Raw genomic sequence first — 24,526 nt, forward strand, 5'->3', positions numbered from 1 at the left:
GGTGACAAGTAAAGACACTTAAGTGCCAGAGGACCATAGGGGTGCTGTCTTGGAAGAGAGTTGAGTCATAGTTAGTTCAACCTGAGGGTCACCACGCCTCTGGTGAGGAGTGAGATTAGCACTTCTATACACAAAGCCTGATAGATATAGGGAACTCTGCCACAAACAGCAGTGGATGTTGGATCAGTTGCAAACTCTAAATCTGAGATAGACAATTTTTTTTGCAGCAAGGGTATTGAGGGATCCTCTCATGGAACAGTAAAACAGGCTCAAGGGTGCTGGGATTTCTGATGAAGGGTCACCGGATCTGAAACGTTAACTCTGAATTTTTCTTCACCGATGCTGCCAGACCTGCTGAACTTTTCCAGCAACTTTGTTTTTGTTCACTTTATCCTGATTGTCAATTGTTTAAAACTCAGTTCTTGGATGCAAGAGCCAGGAAAATCAGACGCCATTTTCTTACAGGCCTCGGCATTCTCTTCCAAAAAGTTTCAGTCCAAGTACACTGTTTTATATAGTGCTAACCACTTTACTGTTTAATAACCATGTTATATAAAGAACATAGCACTACAAGCCAAATTCATATGCCTATGAAATGCAATAACATGTGGTGTCCACGCTTTATTCGGTTTCTTAATGCTAAAATAAAAGCTAGCAAAGTGCTTTCCATCTGAACTGAGCATCAATGATTTTTACGATGGCAATTTATCATGCTTTCGTTTTGCAAACTTGAATGGATTTATGGCTATTTAAGTGCAAAGGAAGTGCACTTTGTTCATTTTAATGAGGAATACACAAGAACCTGCATTATGTCTTCGAGCTTACTTGCCTTTTGCTGTTTGCAACAAAGCAGAGCACATTACCACACCAAACAACAATTGAAAACTGGGACTAGAATAAATTTAATGATTGATATTCAGTCTCCCCTCTATTGTTCATCGGCCATGCACAGGATGTTTACAATGTCAGTGAACAACAACCGCACTCTTCAAGATATGGAATAAAAATGCTTGCAGCATAAACACAGTGCAGATCCACATGACTCCCTGATGTAATACTTCTCTCAACTGCTCTTTTCAAGTAGAGGTCATGAAATTGAGGATACTGATTGTTTTGCTGTGTTTGAATATTTGCTCATTTATCCTTTTTGAATTTCATGAACGTGGAGCCTAGCAAAGGCTGTACTTAAAGTTGTTGCTATATTGGTCAATACATGCAAAATCAAAACAAGAAGATAAGTGAGGACTTGCAACATTGAATTATAATGTTCAGCGTGGTGGAAGAACATATGTTAGGCTACCCACAAAACAATCTTTTTGACAAATCCTGCATTACGCACATTATTTATACCTAAATATGCAATTTAACCATATTCACAAACTTATTCAACCTGATTTTTTTATGTCATCACATTACTGTGATCATGACAACGCAAGCACACTGGGTCATTTCCTTGTATTGATCTTCACCACAGCCTCTTCGACCTCCCAATCACAATTCCAGCAGTGTTTGTCCCTGGAAACATTCTGCTCATAGCAGCACTGTCAAATTCCCAATCGTCTTAATCTTAGCCCATCGTTCACCACAACAGTTCTGTAGGTGCCAGTTTCACCTTCACCTATGATGCTGAGGACTTCGAGCATATCGTGACATCTTTAGCTGAAACCGCTCAATGCTGAAGATGAACCTTGTGAGAAAAGTTAATTCTTGACTTCTCTGTTTTGTTACAAATCGTCGGTCTCAAAGATTTCAAGGCTTTTCCTTTAACCATCCTTGAGCCACAAGTGCAGAAGCTCATTGCTAAAAGAGAAACTGTCCATTCAGTTGCCTTTGCCAACTGTTGTCTGGCATAAAAAACAACTGGGAAAGACGGTCTGACTATGACTAACACAGAAAATGAATGATGGTATTCGCTACAAGGAACTGGAATACTAATTGGCCATAAAAAGCAGTTGAGATTTCAGCAAAGGAGGACAAAGGGATTGATTAAGAGGAGGGAATTGGAGTAGGAGAATATATTCATTTAAAAGCTTCTCATGGTATATGAAGAGAAAACGATGAGTGGAGACAAATGTTGGTCTCTTTACAGTCAGAAACAGGGCATATTATAATGGGATACAAGGAGAATGCGGATCAATTTTTCATGTATTTTTGTTCTGTCTTCATAAAGGATGACACAAATAATATCCCAAGAATGTTGGGGAACACAGAGTCCAGTGAAAGACAGGAACTGACGTAAATCACTGTTAGTTGGGAAACAGTGCAGGGCTAATTGATGGGCCTAAAGCCACATCAATCCCCAAGACTTTAAAAGCTACATCTCAGGGTACTTAGGGAAGTATCCACAGAAATTGTGAAATCCGTTGCTGGTCACCTTTCAAGATGCTATCAATGTTGGCACAGTTCTGATGGATTAGAAAGCAATTTATGTCACTCACTATCTGAAAAAGGACATAAAGAGAAAACCGGAAAATTATAGGCAAGTAAGCCTTACATCAGCACTTGGGAAAATGCGGGAGTCCACGATGAAAGATTTCTTAGCACAGCACTTGGAAAAGTGACAGGATTGGACAAAATTAACATGGATTTACAAAGGAGAGATCATACTTGAAAAATCAATTGGAATGTTTTGAGAATGTAACCACTATACTTGATAAGGCTGACCGAGTGGATCTGGCTTACTTGGATTTTCAGAAAACTTTCAAAAAGATCCCACATAAGAGATTAGCATGTAAAATTAAAGCACATGCCATTAGAGGTGCTGTACTGATATGGATAGAGAACTGGTTAGCAGACAAGAAACAAAGATATGGGGTAAACGTGTCATTTTCCAACTGGCAGGCAGTTACTAGTGTAGCACAGCAGAGTTCATTGCTTGGACTACCGCCATTCATAACATATCTTAATGATTTAGATGAAGGAACTTAATGTAGTATCTCCAAGCTTGCAGATGACCTAAGGCTGTGTGGGAGGTTGCAGCGATGCTTCAACGTGATTTCTACAAGTTGAGTAAGTGGGCAAATACATGGCAATTGGATTATAATGTGAATAAATGTGAGGTTATCCACTCTGTGGAAAAACAGAAAAGCAGATTATTATCTGAATGATAAAGTTGGAAAAGGAAGATGCAATGAGGCCTCAGTGCCATTGCACACCGGTCGTTGACTGTAAGCATTGTAGGGATGGTAGGTAGTGAAGATGGCAAATGGTATGTTGGCCTTCATAGCGAAAGAATTCGAGCACAGGAGTAGGATTGTCTTGCTGCAATTGTACAGGGCTTGGAGAGACCACACCTGGAGTATTGTGTGCAGTCTGGACTCCTTCTCTGAGGAAGGATATTCTGTTTATGGAGAGATTGCAACAAAGGCTTACCAGGTTGATTCCTGAGATGTCAGGACTGTCATGTGAAGAGAGAGAGGATTGGTTAGGACTATATTCATTGGAGTTCAGAAGAGTAAGAGGGGATATCACAAAACCTATAAAATCCTAATCCAACTAAACAGGGCTATGTAGGAAGGATGTTCTTGTTGACCAGAGAGTCCAGAACCACATGTCACAATTTAAGGGTACAGGATAGGCCATAGAGGACTGAGGTGAAGAAGAGTTTCTCCACCCTGAGAATGGTAAGCATGTGGAATTCTCTGTCATAGAATGTGGTTGAAGCCAAAACATTGAATGTATTCAAGTAGGAATTGGATATATTTCTTCGGGCTAAAGGGATCAAAGGATATGGGGAGAAAGAAGAAACAGGGAACTTGGTGATCAGCCTTGGTCATACTGGTTAGCAGACAAGAAACAAAGATATGGGGTAAACGTGTCATTTTCCAACTGGCAGGCTTAATGGGCAGAATGGCCTATTCCTACCCCTATTTTGCTTTCCATTGCCAACCATGCCAAATTTCCCCTAAGTTTCTTTCATACCCTACTGTTTAACTTCCATCTTTCTCCACTTCCCCACTGGCTCTTTACTGTGGCATCTCCACAATCCACATGTCCATAAGAACCAACTCCTGCTCTCTAGATTCACCGACGTGTTGACCATCCAACGTCTCTTTCTATTCTAGCAATGTTAGCTGTCTGCATTTATGGTTCCCTTTTGTCTTGTCTGTTCCTTTCCCTCCAGGTTTGCATTATCACATCCCCTCTTCAAATAAAAACATTAACTTTTCTATCTTATAAGTAAACACCAAATGCTATTCCCTTTCCAAAGTCCTTGAATGCATTTTCCAAATCTGTGCCACTCTTTTTCACAACTCAATGTGCAACTCCCTGCAATTAAGTTTTTACCCAACATGGCTTTCATGAATGAAAACCTGTATCAGAGATGATGGGAACTGCAGATGCTGGAGAATCCGAGATAACAAAGTGTGGAGCTGGATGAACACAGCAGGCCAAGCAGCATCCTAGGAGCACAAAAGCTGATGTCTCGGGCCTAGACCCTTCATCAGAAAAGGGAGATGAGGACAGGGTTCTGAAATAAATAGGGAGGGGGGGAGGCGGATCGAAGGTGAACAGAGGAGAAGATAGGTAGAGAGGAGACAGACAAGTTAAAGTGGCAGGGATGGAACCTGTAGAGGTGAGGTTAGGTGGGGAGATAGGGAGGAGATAGGTCAGTCCGGGGAGGACGGACAGGTCAAGGGGGCGGGATGAGGTTGGGAGGTAGGGAATGGAGGTGCGGCTTGAGGTGGGAGGAGAGCATAGGTGAGAGGAAGAACAGGTTAGGGAGGCGGGGACGAGATGGGCTGGTTTTGGGATGCAGTGGGGGGAGGGGAGATTTGAAGCTTGTGAAATGCATATTGATACCATTGGGCTGCAGGGTTCCCAAGCGGAATATGAGTTGCTGTTCCTGCAACCTTCAGGTGGCATCATTGCGGCACTGCAGGAGGCCCAGGATGGACATATAGTCGAAGGAGTGTGATGGGGAGTTGGAATGGTTCGCGAGTGGGAGGTGCAGTTGTTTGTTGCAAACCGAGAGTAGGTGTTCTGCAAAGCCTTCCCCAAGCCTCTGCTTGGTTTCCCCAATGTAGAGGATGCCACAACGGATACAGCGGATGCAATATACCACATTGGCAGATGTGCAGGTGAACATCTGCTTGATGTGGAAACCCTGCAGCCCAGGGGTATCAATGTGGATTTCACAAGCTTCAAAATCTCCCCTCACTCCACTGCATACCAAAACCAGCCCAGCTCATCCCCGCCTCCCTAACCTGTTCTTCCTCTCACCTATCCCCTCCTCCCAACTCAAGCTGCACCTCCATTCCCTACCTCCTAACGTCATCCCGCCCCCTTGACCTGTCCATTATCCCCGGACTGACCTTTCCACTGCCTACCTCCCCACCTATACTCACCTCTGCTGGCTCCATCTCTGCCCCTTTGACTTGTCTGTCTCCTCTCTACCTACCTTCTCCTCTATCCACCTTCGATCTGCCTCCCCCTTTCTCCCTATTTATTTCAGAACCCTCTCCCCATCCTCCTTTTCTGATGAAGGGTCTAGGCCCGAGACATCAGCTTTTGTGCTCCTAAGATGCTGCTTGGCCTGCTGTGTTCATCCAGATCCACATTTTGTCATCATGAATGAAAACCTGATTTGTTTTGCCATTCTTCACCCCAAAAATCAGTCCCATGATGTTTTGTGAACTGCCTCCAATGGCAAAATATCCTTTCTCAAGTCAGGGACCAAAACTGTACACAGTACTCTCGGAGTGGCCTCACCATCACCCTATACATTGGCAATACGACATCCTTATTTTTATACTCAACCCTCTAGCAAAGAAAACCAAAATTCCATTTGCCTCCTTACTTGCAACATCTGGTTGCTAAACTTTTGTGTTTCAAGTACAAGAATACCCAGATCCTCTATACTGAACTCTTACGGGTCATTTCTAAATTTAAGTGATCATCTACCATCGGGTTCTTCTTACCATTGTGCATTACCTCACACTTTACTATCTTAAACTTCATGCGCCAAGTTGTTGACCATTCCCTCAACCTATCCAAATCCCCGCTTAGACTCCTAATATCCTCATAGAACATGCCATTCCACCAATCAGTTCCAATCATTCCATCCTCAGCAAATTGGATATGTTGTACTCTGCGTCTCCTCCAAGGCATTAATATAGACAATAAATAATCGAGGTAGCGAGGACTGAACCCTGTGTCATTCTACTAATACAACAAAATGTGAGGCTGGATGAACACAGCTGGCCAAGCAGCATCTCAGGAGCACAAAAGCTGACGTTTCGAGCCTAGACCCTTCATCAGAGAGGGGGATGGGGTGAGGGTTCTGGAATAAATAGGGAAAGAGGGGGAGGCGGACTGAAGATGGAGAGAAAAGAAGATAGGTGGAGAGAGTATAGGTGGGGAGGTAGGGAGGGGATAGGTCAGTCCAGGGGAGACGGACAGGTCAAGGAGGTGGGATGAGGTTAGTAGGTGGATGGGGGTGCGGCTTGGGGTGGGAGGAAGGGATGGGTGAGAGGAAGAACAGGTTAGGGAGGCGGAGACAGGTTGGACTGGTTTTGGGATGCAGTGGGTGGACAGGAAGAGCTGGGCTGGTTGTGTGGTGCAGTGAGGGGAGGGGACGAACTGGGCTGGTTTAGGGATGCAGTTGGGGAAGGGGAGATTTTGAAACTGGTGAAGTCCACATTGATACTATTAGGCTGCAGGGTTCCCAGGCGGAATATGAGTTGCTGTTCCTGCAACCTACGGGTGGCATCACTGTGGCACTGCAGGAGGCCCATGATGGACATGTCATCGAAAGAATGGGAGGGGGAGTGGAAATGGTTGGCGACTGGGAGGTGCAGTTGTTTATTGCGAACTGAGCGGAGGTGTTCTGCAAAGCGGTCTCCAAGCCTCCGCTTGGTTTCCCCAATGTAGAGGTAGCCACACCAGGTACAGTGGATGCAGTATACCACATTGGCAGATGTGCAGGTGAACCTCTGCTTAATGTGGAATGTCATCTTGGGGCCTGGGATGGGGGTGAGGGAGGAGGTGTGGGGGCAAGTGTAGCATTTCCTGCGGTTGCAGGGGAAGGTGCCGGGTGTGGTGGGGTTGGCGGGCAGTGTGGAGCGAACAAGGGAGTCACGGAGAGAGTGGTCTCTCCGGAAACCAGACAGGGGTGGGGATGGAAAAATGTCTTGGGTGGTGGGGTCGGATTGTAGATGGCGGAAGTGTCGGAGAATGATGCGTATCCGGAGGTTGGTGGGGTGGTGTGTGAGAATGAGGGGGATCCTCTTTGGGCGGTTGTGGCGGGGGCAGGGTGTGAGGGATGTGTTGCGGGAAATGCGGGAGACGCGGTCAAGGGCGTTCTCGATCACTGTGGGGGAAAGTTGCGGTCCTTAAAGAACTTGGACATCTGGGATGTGCGGGAGTGGAATGTCTTATTGTGGGAGCAGATGTGGCGGAGGCGGAGGAATTGGGAATAGGGGATGGAATTTTTGCAGGAGGGTGGGTGGGAGGAGGCGTATTCTAGGTAGCTGTGGGAGTCGGTGGGCTTGAAATGGACATCAGTTACAAGCTGGTTGCCTGAGATGGAGACTGAGAGGTCCAGGAAGGTGAGGGATGTGCTGGAGATGGCCCAGGTGAACTGAAGGTTGGGGTGGAAGGTGTTGGTGAAGTGGATGAACTGTTCGAGCTCCTCTGGGGAACAAGAGGCGGCGCCGATACAGTCATCAATGTACCGGAGGAAGAGGTGGGGTTTGGGGCCTGTGTAGGTGCGGAAGAGGGACTGTTCCACGTAACCTACAAAGAGGCAGGCATAGCTGGGGCCCATGCGGGTGCCCATGGCCACCCCCTTAGTCTGTAGGAAGTGGGTGGAGTCAAAAGAGAAATTGTTGAGGGTGAGGACGAGTTCGGCTAGGCGGATGAATGTGTCGGTGGAGGGGGACTGGTCGGGCCTGCGGGTCAGGAAGAAGCGGAGGGCCTTGAGGCCATCTGCATGCGGAATGCAGGTGTATAGGGACTGGACGCCCATGGTGAAAATGAGGTGTTGGGGGCCAGGGAACTGGAAGTCCTGGAGGAGGTGACATGTCCATCATGGGCCTCCTGCAGTGCCACAGTGATGCCACCCGTAGGTTTCAGGAATAGCAACTCATATTCCGCCTAGGAACCCTGCAGCCTAATGGTATCAATGTGGACTTCACCAGTTTCAAAATCTCCCCCTCCCCAACTGCATCTCTAAACCAGCCCAGTTCGTCCCCTCCCCTCACTGCACCACACAACCAGCCCAGCTCTTCCTCTCCACCCACTGCATCCCAAAACCAGTCCAACCTGTCTCCGCCTCCCTAACCTGTTCTTCCTCTCACCCATCCCTTCCTCCCACCCCAAGCCGCACCCCCATCCACCTACTAACTTCATCCCACCTCCTTGACCTGTCCGTCTCCCCTGGACTGACCTATCCCCTCCCTACCTCCCCACCTATACTCTCTCCACCTATCTTCTTTTCTCTCCATCTTCGGTCCGCCTCCCTCTCTCTCCCTATTTATTCCAGAACCCTCACCCCATCCCCCTCTCTGATGAAGGGTCTAGGCCCGAAACGTCAGCTTTTGTGCTCCTGAGATGCTGCTTGGCCTGGTGTGTTCGTCCAGCCTCACATTTTGTTGTCTTGGATTCTCCAGCATCTGCAGTTCCCATTATCTCTGGCATTCTACTAATTCCTTGTTTCCAACCTCAAAAAAGACTCATTGCTCCTGACTCACTATCTGCTCTGTGATAACCTATTTCCAATCCCAGTTAATAGCGTTTCCTCTGTACCATGAGCTCCTATCTTGTGCAACATACTTTTACGTATCACCTCATCAAATGTCTTCTGGAAATACAAATCCAAATACCTAACGCAATATCCTCAAATTTGTCATAAATGATTTCCCTTTCACAAAACCATGTTGACTATGATTGTGACATAATAGGAACTGCCGATGCTGGAGAATCTGAGATAACAAGGTGTCGTGCTGGATGAACACAGCAGGTCAGGCAGCATCAGAGGAGCAGGAAAGCTGACGTTTTGGGTCCGGACCCTTCTTCAGAAATGGGGGAGGGGAAGGGGACTCTGAAATAAATAGAGAGAGGATAGAAAGCGATGATGGAAAGTGGATAAAGGATCAGATAGGTGGAGAGAAAATGGACAGGTCAAGGAGGCAGGGTTAGAGCCAGTAAAAGTGAGTGTAGGCAGGGAGTTGGGATAAGGGTTGGTCAGTCCAGGGAAGACGGACAGGTCAAGGAGGTGGGTAGGTAGGAGGTGGGGTAGGGGTTGGTCAGTGAGGTGGGAGGAGTGGATAGTTGGGAGAAAAGACAGACGGGCAAGGAGCTGAGGACGAGCTGGGCTGGTTTTGACTGTGATTGTGTTAAGATTTTCAAAATGTCCTGCTGTTTCTTCCTTAAAAATAGACTTCTTCCTTAATAATGACAAATCCCACTGTTGGAATCACAACCATGATAAATTAAACAGGCTCGGTTTTCATTTTTAATCACTCATGGTGAGTGGGCGTTGTTTGCTGGGCCAGCACTTCTTTGTCTATTCCTGATTGCCTTGGAGAAGTGGTGGTGTTGATCAAGAAAAGATGAGAACAGTTCCAAGTCAGGATGCTGTAAGTCTTGGAGGGCAATGGTATGTTTTCATGCACCTGCTGCATTTGTCTTGCTTGATGGTAAAGAGCAAGGGTTTAGAAGTTAATAAAGTGTGAAGCTGGATGAACACAGCAGGCCAAGCAGCATCTCAGGAGCACAAAAGCTGATGTTTCGGGCCTAGACCCTTCATCAGAGAGGGGGATGGGGTGAGAGTTCTGGAATAAATAGGGAGAGAGGGGGAGGCGGACTGAAGATGGAGAGAAAAGAAGATAGGTGGAAAGGAGAGTATAGGTGGGGAGGTAGGGAGGGGATAGGTCAGTCCAGGGAAGACGGACAGGTCAAGGAGGTGGGATGAGGACAGTAGGTAGGAAATGGAGGTGCAGCTTGGGGTGGGAGGAAGGGATGGGTGAGAGGAAGAACAGGTTAGGGAGGCAGAGACAGGCTGGGCTGGTTTTGGGATGCAGTGGGGGGAGGGGAAGAGCTGGGCTGGTTGTGTGATGCAGTGGGGGGAGGGGACAAACTGGGCTGGTTTTAGGATGCAGTGGGGGTAGGGGAGATTTTGAAGCTGGTGAAGTCCACATTGATACCATTGGGTTGCAGGGTTCCCAAGCGGAATATGAGTTGAGTTGCTGTTCCTGCAACCTTCGGGTGGCATCATTGTGGCACTGCAGGAGGCCCATGATGGACATGTCATCTAAAGAATGGGAGGGGGAGTGGAAATGGTTTGCGACTGGGAGGTGCAGTTGTTTATTGCGAACCGAGCGGAGGTGTTCTGCAAAGCGGTCCCCAAGCCTCCGCTTGGTTTCCCCAATGTAGAGGGAGCCACACCGGGTACAATGGATACAGTATACCACATTGGCAGATGTGCAGGTGAACCTCTGCTTAATATGGAAAGTCATCTTGGGGGATAGGGGTGAGGGATGAGGTATGGGGGCAAGTGTAGCACTTCCTGCGGTTGCAGGGGAAGGTGCCGGGTGTGGTGGGGTTCATCACTTCACCAACACCTTCCACCTCAACCTCAAGTTCACCTGGGCCATCTCCAACACATCCCTCACCTTCCTGGACCTCTCAGTCTCCATCTCAGGCAACCAGCTTGTAACTGATGTCCATTTCAAGCCCACTGACTCCCACAGCTACCTAGAATACACTTCCTCCCACCTATACTCTCCTCTCCACCTATCTTCTTTTCTCTCCATCTTCGGTTGCCTCCCCCTCTCTCCCTATTTATTCTAGAACCCTCACCCCATCCCCCTCTCTGATAAAGGGTCTAGGCCTGAAACGTCAGCTTTTGTGCTCCTGAGATGCTGCTGGGCCTGCTGTGTTCATCCAGCCCCACATTTTATTATCTTGGATTCTCCAGCATCTGCAGTTCCCATTATCTCAGGGTTTAGAAGTTGCTGTTGATGAGGGAGATAGTATACACCACTGCCACTCTGACTTGTGGTGAAGGCAGTGAAAGCTGTCAGTGGCAGATTGGCAACTTGAAAGCATGATTTTTCTTGGATGGTGTCAAACCTCTTGAATACTGTTGGACTGCAATCTTCCGCTAAATGGAGAGTAATCCATCTTACTCTTTACTGACACCTGGTGGACAAGCTTTGAGGAGGCAGTTGATGAGTTACTCGCTGCAGAATTCCCACGATTTGAACTACTCTTGTTGTTGAGAATAACAAGGTGTCTAGCTGGATGAACACAGCAGGCCAAGCAGCATCAGAGGAGCAGGAAAGTTGATGTTTCGGGCCTAATCCCTTTTCTGAAGAAGGGTCGAGGCCTGAAACGTCAGCTTTCCTGCTCCTCTGATGCTGCTTGGCCTGCTGTGTTCATCCAGCTCTACAGCTTATTACCTCTTGAAAATATGTTGCTATTCTTTCAGTGTCACTGGGTCAAAATCCCAGAACTCCCTCTTTAACAGTATTATGGGTATACCTACATCAAATGGGTTTCAGCAGTTGAAATAAAACAGCTTACCAGCATTTCTTCAACAGCTATTGGGGCAACAAATACTGGCTAAGCCAGTGGAACCCATTCCCCGAATGAATAAAAAAACAGTCAGTACCCTGATATTTGCCTTTCTGGTCAAGGCACCGTATCCAAGCTGCTTTTGTACCTCATCTAAATCTACATTTCACTAAAACTATCCTGAATTAAAATATCTGAGTGATGCATTGGCTTTTAAGCCGTCTCCAAAATATCCAACAAAAAGCACAGCAATAAATGAATAAAAAATCAATCCATTTAGTGAAGTAAATAATCTGTCGGATGTGGGCAAAGCCATTTTTTTTGACAGAAATTCTGAGGGAAAACAGCTCCACATTAAAAAAGAAGGGTGATTTGTCTTGTTTAATGTCAAGCTGTATCATTTTCATCCCCCTGTTCTGGTTAGATAAATTCCTTATCATAAGAAAGAAAGGACGCAACAATCACTTCTGAAACATATGTCTGAAATTTGTCACTACAATCGCAACTTGGCATGTTGTGGTCTGAAATCTTGCATGTGTGAACTTATATTCATATTTCTGCCGACAAGGAAACCTGAATCTGTGAAGTAGCTGAAGCCCAGTGATTCAGTCCCACACCAAGCCTAAGAGGGATGAAGTTTTATTTGCTATTAGTGGCAGCAATTAATGAATAGTGAGTAAATGAATTTTTCAACAAAGGTGAATGAAGTGAAATTGAGCTCATGTTAATATTGAAGACAAAGAGGCACGAAACACACAGGTCATGAGGTGAAGCACAAAGCAGGCTGGCCCTTTGATTGGCAGCGTAATTGGCTTTCATAATGTTACAATCGCGGGAGTGATAAGGAATTATGTTGTCAATCACTTATTTGATTTTTCAAAACACCTGTGCAAATGTCACTAAAATAACTGCAATCATGTTGCATTGATATTCTTATACTGCTACACAAAATATATTTCAAACTAATTTGCCTGAATATTAATGCACAGCACAGGCTTTACTCGTTAAAATTTATTCAAATTGTCAGTTTAAAAAAAACCTTATGCTGAATGAGCACTGTCTCCTCCACAAAATGATGACTTTGCAACACTAGGAGGTGGGGAAAAGCCCACTCGCATTAAATTGTAATTTTGGTTGCTCCAACAGTATGATTCGTACATTCGTGCAATGAATTTGATTTAGCAAGTTTTAAGACATAGAAACATGGAAAATAGAGCAGGGGTAGGCCAATCAGCAGTTCGAACCTACTCTGCCATAACATAAACCCATGGCTGATACTCCAAATCATACCCATTCCTACTTTCTCCCCATATCCCTTGATCCCTTTAGCAACCAGAACAGAATCCAACTCTTCTCGAAAACATTCAATGCTTTGGCCTCAACTGCTTTCTGTGGCAGAGAATTACACAGGCTCACCACTTTGCATTTCTACCCTTATCCTTAGACTGTTAAGCCTGGTTCTGGGCTCTCTAAGCATTTAAGAACACTGTTTCTGCTTTGACAATGTCTAGTCCTGTTAGAATTTTACAGGTTTCTGTTATATCTTCCTATTCTTCTGAAATCCAATGAACATAGTCCTAAATGATGCAGTCTCTCTTCAAATATCAGTCTTGACATCTCAGGGAACAGTCTGGTAAACCTTTGTTACGCTCCATCCATTGCCAGAAGAGACTGCCTCACAAAGTAGACCAAAATTGCACACATGTCTCCAGATATGGTCTCACTAACACCCTGTGCAATTGCACAGAGACATCCCTGTTCTTGTACTCGAATCCTTTTGTGATGAAGGCCACCACACCATTTACCTTCTTCATCGCCCACTGCAATTGCATGTGACTGGTGGACAAGGATACCATGATCTCATTTCACCTCTCTTTTCCAATCTATCACCATTCAGATAATAATCTGCCCTCCTGTGTTTGACACCAAAGTGGGTAACCTCACATTTATCCAAGTTATACTTCATATGCCATGCATTTTTCAACTCCCTCAACTTGTCCAAACCACCCTGAAGCAACTCTGCATTCTTATCATAGTTCACTCTCTTACCCAGCTTTTTGTCATTTACATACTTGGGCATGTTACATTTAGTTCCCTCAACTAAATAATTAACATGCATTGCACTGATCCCTGCAGGACTCTACATGTCACTGGCTGCTGCTCAGAAAAAGACCCATTTATTCCTACACTTTGTTTCCTATCGGCCTCTGATGAAGGGTCTAGGCCCGAAACGTCAGCTTTTGTGCTCCTGAGATGCTGCTTGGCCTGCTGTGTTCATCCAGCCTCACATTTTGTTCTCTAGTTCTCTACCCATATCAGTCCACTCTCCCAATCCCACATACTTTAATTTTACATGTTAACTCTGATGTAGGACTTTATCAAAAATCTACTGAAAGTCTGAGTAAACCACACCCACAGGGTGTCCTTGTTCATCCATATCATCTCCCTCTCCATGCCAGTATTTGACAGTTTATTTTGCAAATTTGATGTAGTTATTTTTCACACTTTTGACAGTCATTTTGTTTTCACAAACCAAACCTGCAGTTTGACATGGTTATCATCATGATTCAAGCCGTTGCTATAGAGTCATAGGTGTCACAGCACAGAAAGAAAGGCCCTTCAGCCTCTCAAGTCTGCACCAGTCAAAAGCAACCACAAAACACTCTAATTCCATTTTCCAGCACTTGGTCCACAGCCTTGTATGCCTTGGCATTGGAAACATACACTTAAATACTTCTTCAATGTTATGAAAGTTTCTGCATGTACCAGCCTTATAGGCACTGTGTTCCAGATTCCCACCGTCCTCTAGGTGAAAAAACAAAATACTCACATCCTCGCTTATTCTCCAGCCCCTCAGTTTAAATCTATTGTTCCTGGTCATCGGTCTCACCAGCAAGGAAAACATTTTTTTTTGTCGACACTGTCTTAATAATTTTCTGCATCCTGTACATGTACATATATCCATACATGATTCATCACTTTATACATCTCAACCATGTCGTCCCTCAGTCTACATTGCTCCAGGAAAACAATCCTAGTGTATAAAATCGCTCTTCATAACTAAAACTCTCCAGTGCAGGCAACATCCAGGCAAATCTCCTTTACATCATCTCATGGCCTAACAAACTTCTAATACAGTTCCTAACAACCTCCCTGCTCTTAAACTCTATGCCTCAGCTAATAAGGGTAGGTATTCCATATGCTTTCTTAACTCCTTCATCTACCTGTCCCCCGATCCTTTGTCCTTCCCAGGGTCCTACTGTTCTTTGTACATTACCTTGCTTTGTTTATCCTTCCCAAGTGCAGTGACTCATTCTTATCAGGATGGAATTCCAATTGCCACTGAACAGACCACCTGACTAGCCCATCTCTCTCCTCCAACAATCAACAGCTATCCTCTTTACTATGTGCCACTCCACCAATTTTGTGGTGATTTAGTATGGAACATGCATTGATGCTACCAGCTCCACCAGGCCACACGATTTGACACACAGATGTAAACGGAGACTAGCTTTTCACAAATTCACTAAAAACAGTCAAGTCGCTCAAATATTCCCCTGCATTGTACATGAATTGTACATGGACTGTAAATATGGTAATTTCCAAAAGAGTTAGTTGCAAGGAACAAATGCTGATCATTGTCAAAGACTGTGATCAATTACATGGAGAAATTTACTCCACATTGATTGGATCAGATTACAGACAGAACTAATTCAAATTCATCAACCACAGGTGGAAATTATACAGTGAATGGCAGAACCCTTAGGAATATTGAAATGCAGAGTGAGCTAGGTGTGCAGGTCCACAGATCACTGAAGGTGGCCGTGTGGGTAGATAAGGAAGTAAGAGAGGCCTATGGCATGCCTACTTTCATTGCAAGGGGCATTTAGTATAAACAAGTTATGCTACAACTTTATATAACTTCACTTTGGCCACATTTGGCATATTGCATATAGTTCTGGTCACCACACTACCGGAAGGATGTGGATGCTTTGGAGGTGGCAGAGAAAAGGTTTACCAGGATGTTGCCTGGTATGAGGGATTTTAACTATGAAGGAATATTGGATAGACTGGGTTTGCTTTTACTGAAACGCAGGGGTTTGAGGGGCGAACTGATAGAAGTCGATAACATTGTGAATGGCACGGTTGGAGCGGGAAGTATGAGGAAATTTCCCAGAGTGGAGGGGTCAGTTACGAGGGGACACAGGTTCAAAGTGCAAAGGGGAAGTTTAAAAGAGATGCGCGAGGAATGTTTTTCACACAAAGGATGTTGAGTGCCTGGAACATGCTGCCAGGGCAGGTGGTCGAAGCAGACATAATAGCAACATTCAAGAAGCACCTGGATGAATACGAGTCAGAAGAGAATAGAGGGATATGGATCCTGTAAGTGAAGACAGTTTTAGTGTGGAAGGGCAAAATGTGTCGGTACAGGTTTGGAGGGCCAAAGGGCCTGTTTCTGTGCTGTACTGTTCTTTGTTTGTAAATTTGTGAAACATTTGAACAGATAAATTGTGACACATGACTTTCATTGGCAAATAAATCTGTAACACGTTGGCATGAAGGTTATTAACAGATGTATCCAGCTTGATATTCCATGAACTTTCTTTGTGTAATGGATGAAAAGCCTATTTTCAACAGTAGGTAGAGAAGCTGAGTGGTACGCTTTGGCAAAAACTACTTTGGCAGGATCTGGAAATGGGATGGACATATGGTGCCATGTCAAAGGACAAGGAGATCCTGAGGAATGTATACTAAGGTGTTTTCTCCTGTTTTCAGAAGTGAATGATTGACCTAACACCCTCTTTTTTGACAACCTTGTATGATTTTGATATCTTCACCGCACCTCCCACTTGAAGAGATGTACATTCCTCACGTGTGATGCAACAATTATCTCAGCCGCCTGAACAGATGTGAAATATGGCATGCCACTGATGCATTCTACTTCAGGTATTTGCATTTCTAAGGTCATTAAGCACCCTCATCTCCTGTTCCTAGAAACTGAAACGTACTGCCTTTGTCAAATGGAAGTGAGTATGAATTTTCTCCACCTCTGCAGACTGCATTAGGGCACTGTTTGTACCTGATTCACAAACTGCATGACTCCTTGACCCTTTAAATCTTTTCTTCCTTGTGTGATCTTCATGTTTTATTAAACAAAAACTGATGCTGCTTGATCACTGGAATGTGATTTATGTGATTTTTTAAAAAATGGATGCGTTGTGCATTATGGGTCCACATCCTAAACTTTGCAAGTAAGATATTGGCAATCCGAAGTGTCAACCACTGAATGTCAAGAAGCAGAATTCCAGAGCTCATTATTCACACAGTGAATTAATGTTGCTGGAACTAATCATTTGATTTGATTTGCTTCGGAGTGCTGACTTTCCAAATGATTTACACTGCCAGTGAAGGTATCTTTATTTGAAACATGTATCAGCCTGTTACCTCTACTGTGCTTCAGTATTTAATGGAAGCCAGGTGCTCTCCCCCAGGGAGTATGGTGAACTGAGGGCAGTACCCTTGACTGCTTTAATGATCTTTTTCTTTGCATTCCTTTGGCACAATGAAATGCCCCAGCTTATTTCAACAAAAGAGTGGCCCACGCAGTCGTAGAAAAGTCAGGGGGATTTACTATGTGCTGTTCAGAAAATAACTTTCTGAGGAATGCTGTAAAGTTTTGGAGGGGGATCAGAAGGCAAACAGAGAAGTAGCAAATGAATTCCAGAGGACAGGAGCTGACAGCTGACTGTGTAAGGAGGTGCTTGAAACACCTGGAGTTCTAATGGGCATTTGCCGGATAAAGTTGCTGAGGTAGAAATAGGTCATAAAGCGTCACTAAAGCAGAACCATGATTGTGCCTTGAGTGCATTATTTTTGTATGTGATGGAGTTCAATTTGTGACGATGAGCTTTACCTCACACAAGCCAGGACTTTGAACAGTAGCTGTTTGATAAGTTAGAGCTAACCTCATGGGAACCAGGAAGCAACGATTTCACTGTAGATATCTGCACAATTTGAACGTCTATTAGATTTCAGGCTGCAACTTACTCACTAGACGATATACAGCAGCTTTTGTTCCATAATCAAAATCTCATTTTACAGGCAACTAATTGCACACGGGGCACTTAGAACATAGAACATAGAACAGTGCAGCACAGAACAGGCCCTTCAGCCCACAATGTTGTGCCGACCATTGATCCTCATGTATGCACCCTCAAATTTCTGTGACCATATACATGTCCAGCAGTCTCTTAAATGACCCCAATGACCTTGCTTCCACAACTGCTGCTGGCAACGCATTCCATGCTCTCACTGCTCTCTGCGCAAAGAACCTGCCTCTGACATCCCCTCTATACTTTCCACCAACCAGCTTAAAACTATGACCCCTCGTGCTAGCCATTTCTGCCCTGGGAAATAGTCTCTGGCTATCAACTCTATCTATGCCTCTCATTATCTTGTATACCTCAATTAGGTCCCCTCTCCTCCTCCTTTTCTCCAATGAAAAGAGACCGAGCTCAGTCAACCTCTCTTCAAAAGATAAGCCCTCCAGTCCAGGCAGCATCCTGGTAAACCTCCTCTGAACCCTCTCCAAAGCATCCACATCTTTCCTATAATAGGGCGCCCAGAACTGGATGCAGTATTCCAAGTGCGGTCTAACCAAAGTTTTATAGAGCTGCAACAAGATCTCACGACTCTTAAACTCAATCCCCCTGTTAATGAAAGCCAAAACACCATATGCTTTCTTAACAACCCTGTCCACTTGGGTGGCCATTTTAAGGGATCTATGTATCTGCACACCAAGATCCCTCTGTTCCTCCACGCCGCCAAGAATCCTATCCTTAATCCTGTACTCAGCTTTCAAATTCGACCTTCCAAAATGCATCACCTCGCATTTATCCAGGTTGAACTCCATCTGCCACCTCTCAGCCCATCTCTGCATCCTGTCAATGTCCCGCTGCAGCCTACAACAGCCCTCTACACTGTCAACGACACCTCCGACCTTTGTGTCGTCTGCAAACTTGCTGACCCATCCTTCAATTCCCTCGTCCAAGTCATTAATAAAAATTACAAACAGTAGAGGCCCAAGGACAGAGCCCTGTGGAACTCCACTCACCACTTCTTTCCACTTTGTCTCCTTTGTTGCTTTACAGCTGTTGTTGAGCAATTAGAGTGAAAGTGGAAGGTTCACATATCAGAAGCAAACCAAAATATCACATAAACGTTTTTATATCATTGGGAATGGATATATTTGCCATGAAGAAAGGCTAAATACGTCAGTAGCTGGGGAAGACATAGATGAAAAATGGCATTACACGAGGAACACAAGATAACGGTTATTTTGATGTGTCAATAGATTTATTAATATCATTCAAGTGAGTAGTGAAGCAGTAATGCTGTTCCTTCTACCGTGACAGCTCAGGGTGTCAGGTTCCAGTATTGCTGACTACCAGAGCCAAAAGGTGAGAGTAACCTTTGACACAGGCTCAATCTCCTTGATTTGAAACTTATTCTTTCATGCGATGTGGGTCTTGACAATATTTGGTAGGGCAAGGACAACATTTATTGCCCATTGGATATTCTTAAATGTCAATCACATTCATATTCATATGTGCATATTCTAAATTTTCACTGAAATTGCTTTCTTGTATCTGGCATTTCCAGAAATGAAACATTGGCAGCTTGGGGACCAGAGCTATGCAGCTGCCTTCAGGAAGAAGTGCCGGGCTTTCTTGTCACTGGTCCTCATGTGGTGCTGATGACAAGCCTCTTGAGTTATAGAATCCTACAGCATGGAAACAGGTCCTCTGGGCCATCTCGTCCATGTCAAACAGGTATCCTAAATTAATCTAGTCCCATTTTCCAGCATTTGGCCCATATTTGTCTAAGCCCTTCCTATTCATACACCCATCCAGATGCCTTTTAAGTGTTGTAATTGTACCAGCCTCCAACACATCCTCTGGCAGCTCATTCCACACATGCACGACCTTCTGCATATAAACGCTGCCCCTCAGGGCCCTTTTAAATCTTTCCCCTCTCACCTTAAACCTCTGCTCTCTAGTTTTTTGGACTCCCCTATCTTGGGTGAAAGACTTTGATTATTCACCCCATCCATGCCCCTCATTATTTTAAAAACCTCTATAAGGTTACCCCTCAACCTTTGACATGCAGGGAAAACTGCCCCAGCCTCTTCAGCCTCTCCTTATAGCTCAAACCCTCCAACCCTGACAACATTCTTATGCATCTTATCCCCGTATGTATTCACATTTGTGGTCTCAGCCTGGCAGTGACAGTATGATTACGGTCTGAACTGTTACCAATGAGCTGATGGACATATCCTATGAAGGTTTCATAGTCCTATGAAATGGGAGGATCGCTAACTCAAGAAATTGGTACAGGTTTTGCTGGAACAGGGAATCTCCAATTGTGCACCATTAACTACATATTTTCTGTCAACTTGTAGCTTAAAAAAAAAACTGCCCTCAAAGTTGCTGGAAGTGAAAGTTGATAACTGGCAACAAGTCGTCTGGTATTCTAGTGCGTGATGGAATCAACAGTCTGAAGGGACGAAGAATGAGAAATAGTGCTGATGGAGAAGGTGGATGAATTCGAGTCAGACCCAGAACATAATGCAAGAAGGACAGTAACAGTGGAATAAGAGACAGACAAGCAACGAGACAGAAAGGAGTAGGAGAAAAACGAAGTGAAAAATTTTTCAAGTTTCTGAAGGGAATTTACTGCAGAGTTAGGTTAAACAGTTTAAACTGTTCCATCCCTCTGCTAAAGAATTTGATTCACATGCTTTAAGCAACGATCATTCCATTAGGTAGGTATCCAAACTGAGGCTTAGGCGTTCTGCAGTGTGCCAACTAAAATTTAATGTGCAAATTCAGCCAATTTTTAAAGACATGTGGGTTCAGGGAGTGCTGGCATTTCCAACGAGGTAAACAGGTGTGCCAGAAAAATGTGACAATGTGCAATTCATGGGCCGACTCCTTCAATCTAAGTTGTTGGACAACTTATAGATTGATAACAACAAAAAGCACGAAACAGCAAAATTCAGCCAAGATTTGTTTCTCAATTATGATAGACAGTGAAAAAAGATAGTGTAACATTTAGTTATTTTCACGGCACTAAAATAACTATTTACAAAGGCCCTAAAAATAACCATGTTCATGTTTGCAAGTTGTGTTGCAAAACCCAATCAAAAAGTATGATATTATTCACGGTGTTCAGATATATAAAAGAGAATTTGAATACCTGGTTATGTGGACAGGATAAAACAATATCTCTGACGTAAACTATGGATTAACTCATGAAAATGTGTTCTCCTGCTGTAATCCATGAAAATCAATGATCTTTTACAGAAGAAAAACAAACGCTTAATCTGATGCATGGTGAGATGCAAATTGGACAAGGGACTTGCTTTGCAGAAAGGTTATGCTGGAAGTGAGAAATGGACTATCAATTTTCATTTGGAATCAGACAATTGTACACACAAAATGGAGATTTCCCAGGGAAAGAAACAGTTCTCTTTGAATGGTTTTGTGTGACCAATTATGCTCGATGTAATTGTTGTTTTAATTTTTAATAAAGTCTTTCATTTTTAATAAAGGCTTTCATTAGTGCAGACACTATTCCTGCAATAACTAAACTATCCTACATTTCTATGCTTATTTATTTATAATCTTATGGATTGGAATTAATTGGAGGCAAAGGCCTCACTCTTGAATTATAACTCACAATCAGTGTACCTTAAATAGACATGCTCACAATATCATTACTGAATAACAGCATGAGACCAATGGGTTTAAGGATCTCATCTATAGTAACAGAGATTACTTGAAGCATGACACTGCTGGAAATGTGCTTCACTGTTCTAAACTACTAGCTCAATTTGAGCCCAGACAAGTCTCTGAGGAAATACAATGTCTGTATTCCGTTATGTACACATTTCAAATAATAATTATTTGTATTAAATATCTGTTGGATTCTTTAATTTCATGGTATCCACACCAAATTTCTTCAGTTCATAGAGTCATAGAATCCTTTCAGTTCCAGAAATTTAGCATGGCCAATCCACCAAACCTGAACATCTTTTTAAAAACCAAAAGAGCTGCAGATGCTGTAAATCAGGAACAAAAACAAAGTTGCTGGAAAAGCTCAGCAGGTCTGGCAGGATCTGTGAAGGAGAAAACAGAGTTAACGTTTCAGGTTCGGTGACCCTTCCTCAGAACATCTTTTTGTTGTAGAAGGAACCAGAGCACCCAATGGAAACCCATGCAGGCATGGGAGAAGTCCACACAGACAGTCGCCCTGGGCTAGATCTGAACCTGGGTCCCTGGTGCCGCAAAGCAGCAGAGCTAACCACAGTGCCACCCAGTTATGGAAGAAAACGTAAACACTGCTACGTCAGGTGAAAAAAATCTTGTTGGAGGCAATGTACAACATGATTGCAACAGTGGCCATCAACAAAAGAATCCAATTTCTTGGTGTCAGATTTTTGGAAAACTAACTGAAGAGCACCTGACAACAGCTTTAGACAATGGTGTATTTGAACAAAGAATAAATTTCTCATCCTTAAATAGCATCAATTTCTGTGAATCTAAACAGCTACACAGGTGCATAGCTTAGGTATGAACCATGAAACATCCCACATCTTGAATCATGTCAGGCATGCCAAATATTTCAAGCATCGATGTGAAAGAAGCCTCTGCATTTACAAGATTTCCCATCTACTGATTGGCAGATGTAGCAACAGGCTGATTCACAGTGCTTGGGCAAGATTACATCCTTGAGATAGATTACTTTTCTGAATTTTGCGTTGTTCAATGACTTAGCAACTTAAGGAATGTGACCAATGTGACATGTTTCCAGTTTATCCAGTCTAACCAATCAGACAGTGCGTGACAATGGATCACAGTTCAGGGGTAAACCATTTCAAGGTGTGTACGAAGTGTCGAATGACCCATACGATATCGTCACCCACTATCTATGGTCAAACAGTCCAGCAGAACATGTAGTATAGGAGAGAGATAATAAAATGTGAGGCTGGATGAACACAGCAGGCCAAGCAGTATCTCAGGAGCACAAAAGCTGACGTTTCGGGCCTAGACCCTTCATCAGAGAGGACATGTACTATGTCTTATCAAATTCATGATCACACGATGTGGAGTAACAATATAAAACTTCTGCATTGCATTGCTGTATTTTTGTGCAACAACAATGCAGAAGGGATTACCATTCCCAGCACAATTTAAGCTCAGAAGATGAATGCCAATGACATTGCACAGCAATCAACTGTCTCACCCTTCTGAGACTCAGGACATTCTTTTTTAAAGACTGAGAAGAATAAAACATGACAAATGAGCATGCAGAGAGGTACCAAAATTGTACACTGGCCAGCGTGTGCAAATTAGAAATACAAAAACAAGCACTGTGACTGTAGCAAAGGTTTCTAAAGTACACAATCTGGCAACATCATAAAAAGTCATGGTGATCATCATGACACAGTAACAAAGAACAGAAGGACAGTCAGACCAATTTAATGGCACAACAATCATGCACAAAGAGAGAGAAGATGAATATTGGACAATGATTGTGTTGATAATGTTGGGTGACAACAACCAGCAGCAAGACAACCAAGTTATCAATCAGTTGCAAACCAAAACACAGGATATGTCTCCAGACAAGTATACACTCACAAGTCAATCAAGGATATTAAACCTCCAAAACATCAAATTGAAGTTCAAAACAGTCAACCTATAATCTCTGGTTTTCCTCTCGTGCGAATTGACAACATGTGCCTTGTGCAATCAAATATACCTGTCTGCGATAGGTTTTTAACATTAGAAAGAGGAAGAGGAGGATGCGGCGTTATGTGTTATGGTCATTATACTTTTAAGGGGCATGCTCTTGAGATCTTCACTGTATCAGAGCACATGGCTGCAAGTATAATTATCTCAATCTCCATCTTAATTGAAATCACTTGAAGCATGGCACTCCATGGCTCCTCTTTTGTAACCTCCAAGCTAATGCTGTCACAGACACATATCTGTCCAAGGAATGTACTGTTTGCCACAATAGTTAGTTGGAATACATTACTGCTAAACTCTTCATTTCTATAATATCCAAATGTAATTTCTTATGTTATTGGAGATGACAGAAGCATTGCTGCATAAGAGTCAAAGTACCTTTTTAGAGTCAAAAACACACCGCTTGCCCTAGTGTTAACAATGGGGAGACCGAATGGAATGAAAATAAGTACTTATACGATAGTCACATTGTTGCCTCACACTTATCGGCACAATTTGCAAGAAATATCAATACAAAGTGAAAAGAGCATTTATACTGTCTGAAAGGAGATAGCTGATTAGTTGGCAACTGGACTTTTATTGGTATAGATGAAGCCATGGAGAATGAACCAGTTAATGTTTAAATTTACTCCACAGAGGCCATAATCCCTTCACCAAGTCACCCTTTATTCACAGATGCAGAGTCTTTGATACTGATTAAGGTCCCTCAGAGTGAACAGGATGTCTGACATTTCTGTTCTTGTCTGACAGCCAGGAGTCTCTGTTGGACCAGATTAACAGCCCCAATCAGGGAACTTATATCCTATGAAGTCTGACCTTGTAACAAGCACAACAATGATGGTTAACTCCCAAAATTTGCTTAAATTTTAAACAAGGCTGGCTGACTTTCAGTGGTCAGAACACCACCTTGAGAAATAACAAGAGAACGTCACCTACTTTGTTGCATTGAAACATGTGCAATGTGTGTGAATGTTCTTTCTTTCAACAAAGTACGGGGCTTTTGTATTAATACATATTGCTTCCAGTAAATGAAAATGCACTACACTGAGCTCCCAAGCGAGGATCCAAAATTGGTTGTCAGCACAACTGGTTCTCTGCAACACTGAGGATTATGTAACAAATATTGTCCATCTGTGAATTGCATCAAATGTTATAAACTGGATTGCGTGTCGTGCAGTCATGGGCTAGTTGAG

General features: G+C 43.7%; 1 protein-coding gene across 5 annotated transcripts in view; it reads right to left on the minus strand.

The window, feature by feature from the left end:
* Positions 1–24,526, minus strand: part of zmat4a (zinc finger, matrin-type 4a) — a 164,413-nt gene that overhangs the window by 13,385 nt on the left and 126,502 nt on the right. The window lies entirely within an intron of this gene.

The sequence above is a fragment of the Stegostoma tigrinum genome, chromosome 40, assembly GCF_030684315.1.
Source record: "Stegostoma tigrinum isolate sSteTig4 chromosome 40, sSteTig4.hap1, whole genome shotgun sequence".
In the NCBI taxonomy this organism is placed as follows: Eukaryota; Metazoa; Chordata; class Chondrichthyes; order Orectolobiformes; family Stegostomatidae; genus Stegostoma; species Stegostoma tigrinum.